General features: G+C 34.9%; 1 long non-coding RNA gene across 4 annotated transcripts; it reads right to left on the reverse strand.

The window, feature by feature from the left end:
* Nucleotides 1–6,812: 6,812 nt before the first annotated feature.
* LOC113115969 (uncharacterized) lies at nt 6,813–12,302 on the reverse strand. Of its 4 annotated transcripts, none has more exons than XR_003293961.1 (4): nt 12,177–12,302; nt 11,098–11,254; nt 10,849–10,918; nt 6,813–7,306 (listed from the first exon to the last, which is right to left on the reverse strand). It is a non-coding gene; the product is annotated as an uncharacterized LOC113115969 (long non-coding RNA). The 4 variants fall into 4 exon arrangements; XR_003293963.1 differs by having other exon boundaries at nt 12,186–12,242; XR_003293962.1 differs by lacking the exon at nt 12,177–12,302 and adding an exon at nt 11,580–12,046.
* Between the last annotated feature and the right edge of the window lie 276 nt (nt 12,303–12,578).

The raw sequence follows: 12,578 nt of genomic DNA on the forward strand, positions 1-12,578 counted from the left end.
TAATAAATATACACAGTACACACACATATATTTTATATATTTAAAAAAAAAAAACTTTTATTTTGGATGTGATTAATCCTGATTAATCGTTGCCCAGCACTACTTATAAATAAATATATTTATTGATATATTTATATTTAAAATTTCTTGAATCTCCATTTGATATTAGCTATATACATACAAATATATAAATATGACTGGTAAATTCTTGAGGAATTGATGAATTCTTTAATGCAGATTAAAATGAAAATTCTGCAGTTCTATTCTTACAGAGCAAGCAGCCCCTGAGGGGTTGGTGGATAATGCTCCCATTAAGTGATGTAACTCAGCAGCAATAGAAACATGTCCACCTGTCGTCTTAAACCTATCATGGCCCTTCTTAAGTGTTCAAAAATAGTGATGCATAATGCCTTGATAAGCCTTTGTCTGCAATGCCCCCCTACCTACTATGTTTTTAGAGAGAAATTATTAGGTTACCTGATAAGGTAACATAATAGTTGGATAAATGTTCTGTGTATAATTACAAATGCAAACAAACATGTGATGCAGCTTTATTATTCATTGATAGTAATGCAAAATTTAAGTCAAGCTGAAAACATGGTTAGCGTAACATTGACGGTTTAATACATTTAAGGGCTTAATATGGGTCAGTCAGAGCGGCTGTTTTCAGAGGTATGGTACATGGCTGGTTATCTGTTTAAAGTGAGTCTGTTACACTTTGTTCAAACAGTCTGTTGCTGTCCGTTAACAGGAAGCAGTTGTTAATATGTAATACTTTTTTATCAATTGCTAAAACACAAAATGAATATTCTAAGTATAACTGAATTTTTCTGCATAGTAATTTTATGTGAAATCATTTTCTAGTCCTTGTATGCATAAATACCCATTTTTTAGTTAATGCTGGCTTTTATAAACCCAGGTAATCATACAGTAGCATCATTGTAATGACGTGCTAATCCAGCAATAAAGTGGAATTAAGCAGCGGTGCTGTCCCAGTTTAAATAGAGCTCTTGCGCAACAAATCAGCTTACAGGGTGGCTCTTATAAGGCTTTCAACTGCTGCCGAGAAAAAATAAGAAAAATAAGCAGCCACAAGGCTTGAGGACACTTTTCTCATCAGGTTAAAGTGTCCATGTGAAGAGCTAGTCATTTTGTGCTGCTAATCATCTCTGTCTTAAAATGAATGCTACCTTGATCAGTTCAAGAGTTCCCGTAAGCACCATGCGACATGAACAGACCGTCTTATATAGTGCTCAGGCCCACTTTATTATGATTAAAAGGTCATCTGTATTCTGTATAAAGAGACGTGAACGTGTTGTGTTATCAGCAGTCTGTTTATGCTGTGGCCTGCAGTGAACTGATGGCAAACTCATGGCAAGGAGTGCTAGCCTGGTTCCTCACTGCTGATTGGCCAAGATTATAAAATACTCTATGATTTGATAGGATACGCTGTGTACAGATCTGTTTTGAGCAGATTCAGGTCAGTGTTTTGGGTGTAGTTGTGTTGCAAAGTGCATTGAAACATTTGTAATGGCATACAAAGTTCAAAATGAGGTGAACTATGTCAAAGTGGGACAGTTTTTTTGTAATTTCGTGATGGAGCACAGATAAAATCATTTAATATCATCTTATTTTATCCTTCATCCATCCTAAAATTGAATATATTTTAAACAACATTTAAAAAAATTGTCACAGATATGAACTATTAGTAATTAGTTCCTACTGTTAATATGATGCATAGTATGATAAGCAATTCAGAATAGTCCCATTTTACCTAGCTGCATAAATAAAGCTGCATTCTTACAATATTTAACAAATTAAGAAAAAGTGGGAAATTCAACGCCAACACAGTAAAATGAAATGTAGTTTTGAAACTATATATATATATATATATATATATATATATATATATAAATATATAAAAATATGTCTCCCAACGTGAGCCACTATTGCACCGCTGGACAGTCTTGGGTGGAGATTAGACTCCAGATGACAAATGTAGGCCACGATGCAGACACAACTTGTAAGAGATTGAGAAAGAGGTTGCATGCCAGATCTTGATACCTTCATTGGTGCAGAATAAAAGTGATCAAGAATAAAAGAATCCGATCTGTCTCCAGATTTGAGAAGAAACAGATCCAAGTGTAGTAATTTACAGTGGAATCTCGTGACAGATGCAGAGAAGAAATTGATCCAAGCAAGCAACTATATAATGAGCAGATGTTACCATGCTGCTTGGAGACTTGCATTTGACCTCAGCCACAAGATACTGCAAAGCTGATTGAATTCAAAAATATAATCACAGGTTCTGGTCTTCTTAAATACCAATTAAATACCACTAAAGGCACTGAAATGACACGAGATTGGATAGTACAGGTTTAAGAATGCATAAATGATAACAATGCTCGTTTTTGGATGAACTATCCCTTCAATTCTTTAGTGCTGGAATTATAATGGGATTGTTAGCTGTGTTGTTATAAGGAGATGACGGGTTCGTTTCCTGTTTATGTCTCAAGTTTTCTTCATCCAAATGAAGTTAAATGTTTAGTAAATCTGACCACATCCCATTGGCCACTCACACAAGACAGAAACATATACTTAGGTTTAAAGGCAAGAGTTCCTGAGACTGGTTTAGGAGATTTATAGCAGCCCAGAGTGAAAGTGGAATGTGAAATAAAGCCTTAAAACTCAAAGTGGCATTTCAACTGTGCTGACACAGACAGACAATTACGACACTCCGTCCCACATCATCATTCTGCGGGGGCTGATTCGACAGAAAAGCAGCCACAATAATAAAAGCCGCTCCACCCTAATTGGCTTGATGTTTTAGTTTGGACAGGACAATGTGCAGCCTTCAGTCTGCCTTTAGTGATTTTCAGTTACTCTTACTTTTTAGTAAGTTAGTAGTATATATCCTTCCTATCCTAACTTTGTGAAATATACCCATCACTTCAGAGAAAGACTGTTGGCTCTCTGTCATTTGTATTGTTACCTTACACTAGTCAATGAAACATTCAGTGAAACCTCATCTCCTGACACTGATTAATCTACTCGTCAACCTTTGAGTGACCAGGTAGTAAAATGTTAGTGTAGAGTGAGTTGTGGAACTGTATCCTTTTTCAGACTTGTTGTCCCACTGACATTTTCAGGAAATATCAGACACAAGGGGGTCTGATTTCACACCTTCAGAATGCCCTGCAACACAGGAGCACTTTACTATTGAAAACATAACCAGGGTCAGGGTTAAGTCCATTTCACATTCTCTTTTCCGACAGGCTCTTGAACTGATTGATTGGGTTGATTTAAAATCGCAATGAGGAGGAAACAATATGACTGATGTTGCATACAAAAGAGCAGCTGCTTCTACATTTAGTTCCAGAACCACAACAGCATGTTGTTCCACTCTATTCATTACATCAGAGGGTCATGCAATGCTAATCGCATGGAGAATGGACTCTTGAGCTAATGTCCCAGCTTCGTTGGGACTATAAATGAAAGCAGGTGGATTTGGGAGTGTAACAGAACCTACTGTGCTATAAAACTGATGCTGTCTTTTAAAGGTACATCACATCCTTTCTGTATTTGACTTAGATTCATATATCAAGCCAGTTATGCAACAATATTTACTGCTCTGTGTGCCCTGGGACGAAAAAAAACCCCCAGCATTGGTATACTATTGTATGGAAGCCCATTTTTGCCACTGAATAAAAAATAAAAAAAGGTAATTATGACTTTATCTCACAATTCTGACTTTTTTCTCGCAATTATGAGTTTACATGTATAATGTAATAAAGTCCAGATCATGAGGAGAAAAAAGACTGATATGTCTTCAGAATTGCAAGTTTATAAGTTTATTTCTCACAATTCTGAGAAATAAAAGTCAGAATTGTGTGATACAAACTCACAATTCTGAGAAAAAAAGTCAGAGTTGCGAGATGTAATTCCCCAATCAGAATCGTGAGATGAAAAGTCACAATTACATTTTTATTTTATTTTTTTCAGTGGCGGAAATGGGCTTCCATACTTTTGACCTTGTTCATAAAATATGTCAAACTACTAATTAAATCTTTAATGCCACTTTAAAAATAAATTTACTAAATACAACTCAAGTATTAAAAATACGTTAATAATTAAATTAAAATAATTAAATAATTAAAAATAAATGCATTTCTTTATTTTATTTCTTTATTTTTGATTATTATTACTATTATTATTTTTATTTATTTTTTGCTGATTTCCCCCTAGGCCACAAACCAGATACTATTATCTTATTTTGTGTTTTTCAGTAAAAAAACATTTTTTGCATAGTCTATTAGTCTCTGTTAGCGAAAGACGTTACTGTTATGCCTTACTCCAATTAACACAAAAACCTGCGAAGAGCACTTCTGAGTGCAAAGTGTCATTAGCAATCTGAAGTGTCACATTACAACAATAAAGTACATCAAAATGTTCACAAATGAAAAAAAATCTGTTATTAATTAAATGAATTCTTAGTTCTACATATTCAATGATGGTACAAGAGAATCTTCTAGAGAGAGTTTTGGACAAAAGATGGATTGCTTTTGTTCTGACACAAGCGTAGCTTTACCTGAAGGAGATACGACTGTATCTTGTAATGCTAGCCATGAAATTCAACTCTGGAGACCTATCAATTATAAAGTAGACTAACGTCAGGGACCTTTAGTGACACTCTTTGCTGCCTGCTATCTCTCTTGAAAACATTTTGGCACAATTCGGAACAATAGAACAATAGCAGCAGTTTCATTTTCCGAGTCTCACTGTGCTTTCAGGAAATAGCAGAAATGCACACAGGTTTGTTCATTCTCTCTCTTAGAACCCAGATTTCTACATGCTTCGCATCACTAAACGATATGTACCATCAAGGAGTTACTGAACCTTTGCAAGATCATGTAATATTGTAGAAACAATATCACATTTCATGCATAAGCACACAGTGAAATTACAAGAACCGTCTTTCTCGTAAAAGGTCTCTCAACATGACAAAAGCATCATTCTTTTTATGCTTCTTTGCATTTTCTATTATATTCACTTATGCCGGTGTCAAAGTCTGCCATTTAAGGCTTGTATTTTAGCATTGCAGGCTGTCTGAGGTTTATGTGTGATCTGAGTGCCCCTCATTTATTATTTAAGCATCTTTTATTGGGTTGCACATTATTTATAAGCTTTAAAAAGGGAGCTGTGCCCTCTCACTCATCCTTTAGAGATCCTGTCTTGTCATTAGACCAATCCATCATATACCAGAAATAAAACTGTACCATTTAGAGCAGGGGGTTTTAACCTTTACAGACACAGGAAATCTAAGCAAACCAATATCAAAAAGCAAGATGACAACGGTGATAACACTTCAGATTATGTATTTAAATAGCTCAAATAGTGTGAAATGTAATGAAAAGAAAGAACAGCAATAGTCAGTGTAATCTAAGAAATCTCACAGAAAGAGTTTTCAGGTGAATCTCACAAGGAAAAAAAAAGGCAAAGCAAAAACTGTGTAACATATATCTCATTGGTCAATTTGCAAATAAATTCATTAAAAATCCTACAATGTGATTTACTGGATTTTGTTTGACATTTTGTCTCTCATAGTTGAAGTGTACCTATGATGAAAATTACAGGCCTCTGTAATTTATATATATATATATATATATATATATATATATATATATATATATATATATATATATATATATATATATATATTCCTGAGGATCAAATTGTTTCTGAAGGATTGTATGACACTGAAGTGAAGGCTGCTGAATATTCTGCCTTATCATCACAGGAATTAACATATTAATATTGTGAATTATTACCATTTTAAAAATAATTTAAATATGACTGTTTTAACTGCATTTTAATGAAATAAATGCAGCATTGCATTTATATTATCTTCCTAGACCATCATAGAATGTTGAATATAGCTAATCATCTGTTTTATAATTGGCTAGAGGGAACACAATTCATTTTTATTCACTCAACATGCAAATTTGTATATATCCAATAAGAAAGCATAACCTGACTCTGCAAGAGCGGTTTTACGATATTGTTATTGTTACATTGGCACCACCTTGTCCAGTCAGTTCAAACCAGGACACTGTTTGAGATATTGGCATTTTCTTCACTGCAGCACAGCACTGTTGAGTGCCATGTGATCTTTCTCCATCACAGACACACTCAAAAAAAAAAGTTGTTGAATGAACTTAAAAAAATTTGAGTAAACTTTTCCACGAAATTGAATTACATTTTCCAAACAATATCGAATTAGTTTGAAATTATTTGTTGTAATCTTGTTGTGTAAACTTAAATTATTTTAGTCAAGACAACAAGAAGAAAATTGGTCCATTCTACTAGATAAAGTTTAGCCATGCCAAATAGAGAAAGTTGTGTCAGGTTAACTACTCTGAATTTTGTCATGCCTACTATATAAAATAATGCCATGTTAACTACATTCAATTTGGTCATGTCTACTATATCTAACAATGCAATGTCAACTACAAACATTTTTGTACTGCATACTAGAAACAATTTAAATCATTACACTTATCTAACTTGATTCTACAGTTACTTCCAAATGAAAGTGAAATAATTGTGTTCTATTACATTAAAACCTTTTTACTGTATACCTATAGTCTACTGTGAAGAAAGTCAATATGTTAAAAGTCAATCCATTTAGTAAAAACCTTTATTTAAAACATGAGCACATTTAACCTTGAGTGTCTTCTTGCTTAAAACTGCAAATATGGCAATTAAACATGCTCATTAAGTAAAAAAAAGACAATGCAAATAAAACATGAGCATATAAGAATATAACAAAATGTTATTTTATTTTGTTTTCTTAAACATGATATTAAATGTGATTGAGAGACGTAATCACCTCTGCTCATCGTGCAAAAATTCAGATACAACAAAATCACATGAGCATACAAGGAAATAAAACACAGCATTCACAAAGGGATCCTCAAGCACAGCACACCTAAGTGAAGAGTTTTGTTTTCTGCGCCTGTGCTTTGGCAGACAATTTACACAAGTTCAGCTCGAGAATCATTTTTTGGAGCACCTTAAAAGTGTAATGGATCTCTTGTGGATGAGTAAGATTTAAAGAGTATATTAGTCCAAGTAGCATGGCTGTAGCCAATGCTACATTACCTAAACCAGAAAGCACCTCCACATCTTCCAGCACAATGCAGATATCTTCAGGGTCTTCTGTTGCATCAGCAAATTCATGCTTTACATCACAGAATCCCTAAAAGGTCTTCTTTATGTCCGCTTCGGTTCTTGCAGGGTCATCATCCTTTGAAAAAAAAAAAAAAAAAAACAGTTATTTTTAGTGAACAACTCTACTTCCACAGCACATTCATACAGTCACGAGCCATCTTAAAACAATGCTATGGTGTTGGGTCACCAGATCACAACCCATCTCAACACCTTTGTTAGACTGTGTTCCACTTTATAATGTAAAATAATACAGTGCCTTTGTCAATATCACAACAATGAATAACTATGCTTCCTTAAAATCTCTATCACTCAGTGACTGTTCAAAATTTTTAATTAATTTAGATGACATTAACAAATTACATTTATAAAATACCAGATATTCTCAAGAGCCATTGATACTTCGGTAACACTTTAGAATGATGTCCATTAGTTAATGTTAGTTAATTCAGTAAGTAACATGAACAAACAATGAACAATACATTACTGCATTTATTCATCTTTGTTAATCTTAATGAAAATACAGTTATTCATTGTTAGTTCATGCTAATTCACAGTGTATTAACTAATGTTAACAAGCACAACTTTTGATTTGAATAATGCATTAGTAAATGTTGAAATTAACATCAACTAAGATTCATAAATGCTGTAGAAGGATTGTTCTTGCTTAGATCATGTTAACTAATGCAGTTAACTAATGGACCATTATTATAAAATGCTACCGATACTTATTTCAAATCAATATTACTTATCTTTAACCAAAACTGGGCACAATTAAAACAACTGCTGACAGCACACCCTTCCCTCATTCTCTGAAAACGGTTGAGTTACTGAGTACAAGCTTTTTTTTCAATTTTCTTAAGAACAGCGCAGTCCTTGGCACCACCAAATTGGTGCAAATCTTTGCCAAAATACAGGTTTGTGTACTTTAATTTCATCTATAAAATCATTAGTGACTTTATTTTCAAACCAACATACATGGATGCAATGCCATTAACCTAAACGAGCGCATTGTAAAATATATAAATTACTGAACAAACGGAATGTAATTACTTTGTATGTTAAAGGTATATATATATATATATATATATATATATATATATATATATATATATATATATATATATATATATATAGACGTGACATACGGCCAAGTATGGTGACCCATACTCAGAATTCGTGCTCTGCTTTTAACCCATCCAAGGTGCACACAGACAGCAGTGAACACACACACACACACACCCGGAGCAGTGTTCATCATTTATGCTGCGGCGCCCGGGGAGCAGTTGGGGGTTCAGAGCCTTGCTCAAGGGCATCTAAGTCATGGTATTGACGGTGGAGAGAGAACTGTACATGCACTCCCCCCACCCACAATTCCTGCCGGCCCGAGACTCGAACTCACAATGCTTAGATTGCAAGTACGCCTCTCTAACCATTAGGCCACAACTTCCCCATGAAGCCTGGAATTAAACTGCTGTTTTCATCAGGCCAGAGGAGAACTGGCACCCAGATTAAGTAAAGTTTCTCCCAAAGTTTATTTTCCATTTCTGTCACTAATTAAAGGGATAGTTCACTTTCAAATTATATTTAGGTATGTTTTAGCTTACCTCAAGGGCATCCAAGATGTAGGTGTTTTTTGTTTCCATAGTAGTTTACATTTTGATATTTTTAGGTCAAACTGTTCTTGTCTGTGACTAATATAATGGAGGTCTATGGTCACCACCTCAAAGAGCATGCACAGAGAAGTCCAAATTAAACAATTCCCCACCGTAAGTACACATTGATGACCTAAGACATGAAACAAACGGTTTGTGTAAGAAAATGAACTATTTATTTTGGTTTTGTCTCCTGTACACAACCACGTCCAACTGATCTGAGTGCACGAGTGCTTCCTGACGTGACGTGCGCACGCTCTGGCTTAGTCTGCGCAAGCGCGGAAAGCACCGGAAGCGATCTATCGCGCGTGTACATCACTTGTTTACGGTTTACCACACAATACACCACCAATCTGCATTGTCTGAAATATAATGCAGTAACTGTAATTATTAATTTGTTTATTATGCACCCTATAATCGTTGCAATTATAATAAACAACACATTACTCACTCTATTGACAGTGTGCCATTGGGTCCCTCTGGCATTGGACGTAGCCTCCAGTTTATACGTGGCAAACTAAACACAATGTGCAAAACGCTGCAGCTCAACAGCGAAGAAAACCAAGTATCATCAGTCAGGCAGGTGTGTGATGCAATACTGTCAATGTCCTTGTCCACTTCTGTCGGCATCTCTCAACACTTGCTACTAAAACACCACCAATTTTTAAGAGATCTCGGTCTCTGAGGCTTGAAGACGTGCTGCCGTAGCGGATGCTTCCATGATCGCTCCTGAGTACTTTATCTGTGTATTCTGGTTCAAATATGGCTGTGACAAATTCAACGTTGTCTGTTGATGTATTGAAATCATCTTCCATTGCAATTTCCTGTACGTATAAATGTTTACATCTTCACAGTGTAAGGAAATCTCTCTGTAAACCATAAACAGTAAGTGTAAACAATGAGTGTGCTTTCCGTGCTTGCGCAGACTAAGCCAGAGCGCGCACACGTCACACAACAGGAAGCACTCGCGCCCTCACATCAGTTGGACGTGGTTGTGTACAAAAGGTAAAAATGATATAAATACTGTTTGTTTTCTTACACAAACCCCTCGTTTCGTGTCTTAGGTCATCAATGTGTACTTACGGTGGGGAATTGTTTAATTTGGACTTCTCTGTTTATGCTCTTTGAGGTGGTGACCATAGACCTCCATTATATGAGTCACAGACAAGAACAGTTTGACCTAAAAATATAAAAATGGGAAATACTGCGGAAACAAAGACACCTACATCTTGGAAGTCCTTGAGGTAAGCTAAAACATACCAAAATTTAATTTGAAAGTGGACCATCCCTTTAAGTTTTGGTTCCTTGCCACTGCCACCGTTGGCGAATGGGGATGCTTGACTGATTGCATAGACACTATTGGAAGAGAGTTGAACTGGATGATGACATCACTGAATAATCAATGAACTGACTTTTTCTTAAAAAACAAAACAAAAACTGTCTGTTTGTTATTGTCCTTTTGCATTACCGACAAACTATTTTCCTGTTTAATTATGCTGCTTTGACAATGTGTATTGTGTAGAGTGCTATTTAAATAAAGGTGAATCGAATTGACTATCAAGAACTGTGCTTATCAAACAGGATGATATCACGTAAACCTAAACCAGTGGCTGTGTGGAGTACAAAGGTTTAAAGAGAAGTTAACATCAGTCATTTAATTCATATCTGAGCTTTACAATTTACTCAATATTTTAAAATTTAAAAATGTACATTAACTCTCTACCCATCAGCAGTTTTGATGGGGAATGTCTTTTGATATTTAAACATACAAATGTGTGTGTGTGTGTGTATATATATATATATATATATATATATATATATATATATATATATATATATATATATATATATAAGAAAGTGTCTCTGCTTTTAAATTGAAAAAATTAGGCGCAGTTCATGTCACGTCTTTTGCAAGGTCAAGTTTGTTATTACTTGTGATAACTGTTTGTAACGAAAAAGAACTCACCAAATACTCCATCATATCCATCTTCATTCAGGTAGATGCATAGCCCCTTGAGAATGCACTCTTGCTTGGTCTCCATGGTGGCATTGTAAGAAAACAGACAAAACATTTTTTCAAGTTTCTGATATTCATACATGACACCCTCCAATACACATCTCTGAGCCATTATGCATTACAGAGCACTATATCAATAGCTTGTATTAAAAAGCAATATATAAAAAAAACTGAAAATAAATAAAATAAAAATACTACCTGAGACATTGGCAGCATCACATCTTGAATCTTTTTTCTAAACACTCCACCCTTTTTGGTAAACACTTTTAGCAGATCATCAGAGAACAGATCCAGTTTGGAAATGAATTTTGGAGGGTAAAGGAAGGGTTGTGATCCGATGAAATTCATCATTTATCTGAAGACATAAGTTACAGAGGTCTTGTTTATGGGCAATTCAGCAAAGACAAAAAAGGTTAAAATGCTACAAAGAAAACAAAATATTTAGTACACGGTCAGGGTGACAACTTATTTATGACAGAAATCATTTTCGATTATTCCTCTTGATATATTAATCGCAAGTAACAGAATAACATTAACTTACACATACAAGCGCTTGGAGAAACAAAACGTTATTAGCTGACTACACAGACATAATGTCGGTCCATGACCATAATCTAGCTAGCAGAAGAAATGCAAAAACTCCACTTACAATTACTGAAGCAGCGAAATGTAATACTTACGTCGCTAAAACACTATTTGTTGTTTAAGACGAGAGACTCCGTGAACGCGGTGAATTCAGTCACGAGCACGTGAACTTAACAAGCGTGACTTATCTAAAGCCTTTGATTGGCTGCTGTGCGCTTTGATTGGCATCTCAATCGTTTTAACAATGACGAGCAATAAATTAAATATAGATGAGGAAGACCTAAAATATACATTTGAAACTTTGTCACCCTAACAACAGCTGAATGCAGAGTAAGAATTTAAAATCCTAGGGGACAATTTGGCAATTTCTACTTATCGGGCGTGTCTTATGGCCCTGGTTTTATACATTAATTCATGGTACTGAAGGGTTTTCTGTTCTCTCTTGTTCCGCGATTCTTCATTTTAACGTTATTTGATACTTTTAGTAAAAAAAGAAAGTCTGCACCACGTGCTGAATCCAGAAACCTAACATCAGCTACAAACGACACACTTAAGAGCTATATTCATACAGTGCTTATAGAAAAATAACTTTATGGTATGCAACAAGATATTAAGAAAGCATTTTTTAATTAGTTTGTTAAATAAATAAAATTAGATGGACGGTGATAGATAAGAAAAAAAGGCCACTTTACCCAACTCACATGTTCGCTGCTGAGCAATCCATCTGCATCCGTTTCCGTTGGTGACGTGCATCCGGTTAAGACGAACAAAAAATATTCTTGTTGACTCAATTAAAAAAAATTTTGTAAACCTAATTTTTTGAAAATTACATTGTTTCTGTTAAATATAATTAAGTTGACACCATTTTTACAAAGAGTTATATTGTATGTGCTCATTTTAATTAATTAAATTGAACAAAGAGCAAAAATCATTTTTTTGAGTGCAGACAAAGTTTTGTGTTTTTCCATTTAGCGCACAGTGTGGTCACTTGAAAATGTCTGCCGGCTACATTGGGTTAGATAACACAATCGAAGCTCTGGAGATCAATGCAGCCTTCTCTCTCACTCATTACAAGGCCTGTGATCCTGCACCAA

Source organism: Carassius auratus, chromosome 16 (genome assembly GCF_003368295.1).
Source record: "Carassius auratus strain Wakin chromosome 16, ASM336829v1, whole genome shotgun sequence".
NCBI classification, from domain to species: Eukaryota; Metazoa; Chordata; class Actinopteri; order Cypriniformes; family Cyprinidae; genus Carassius; species Carassius auratus.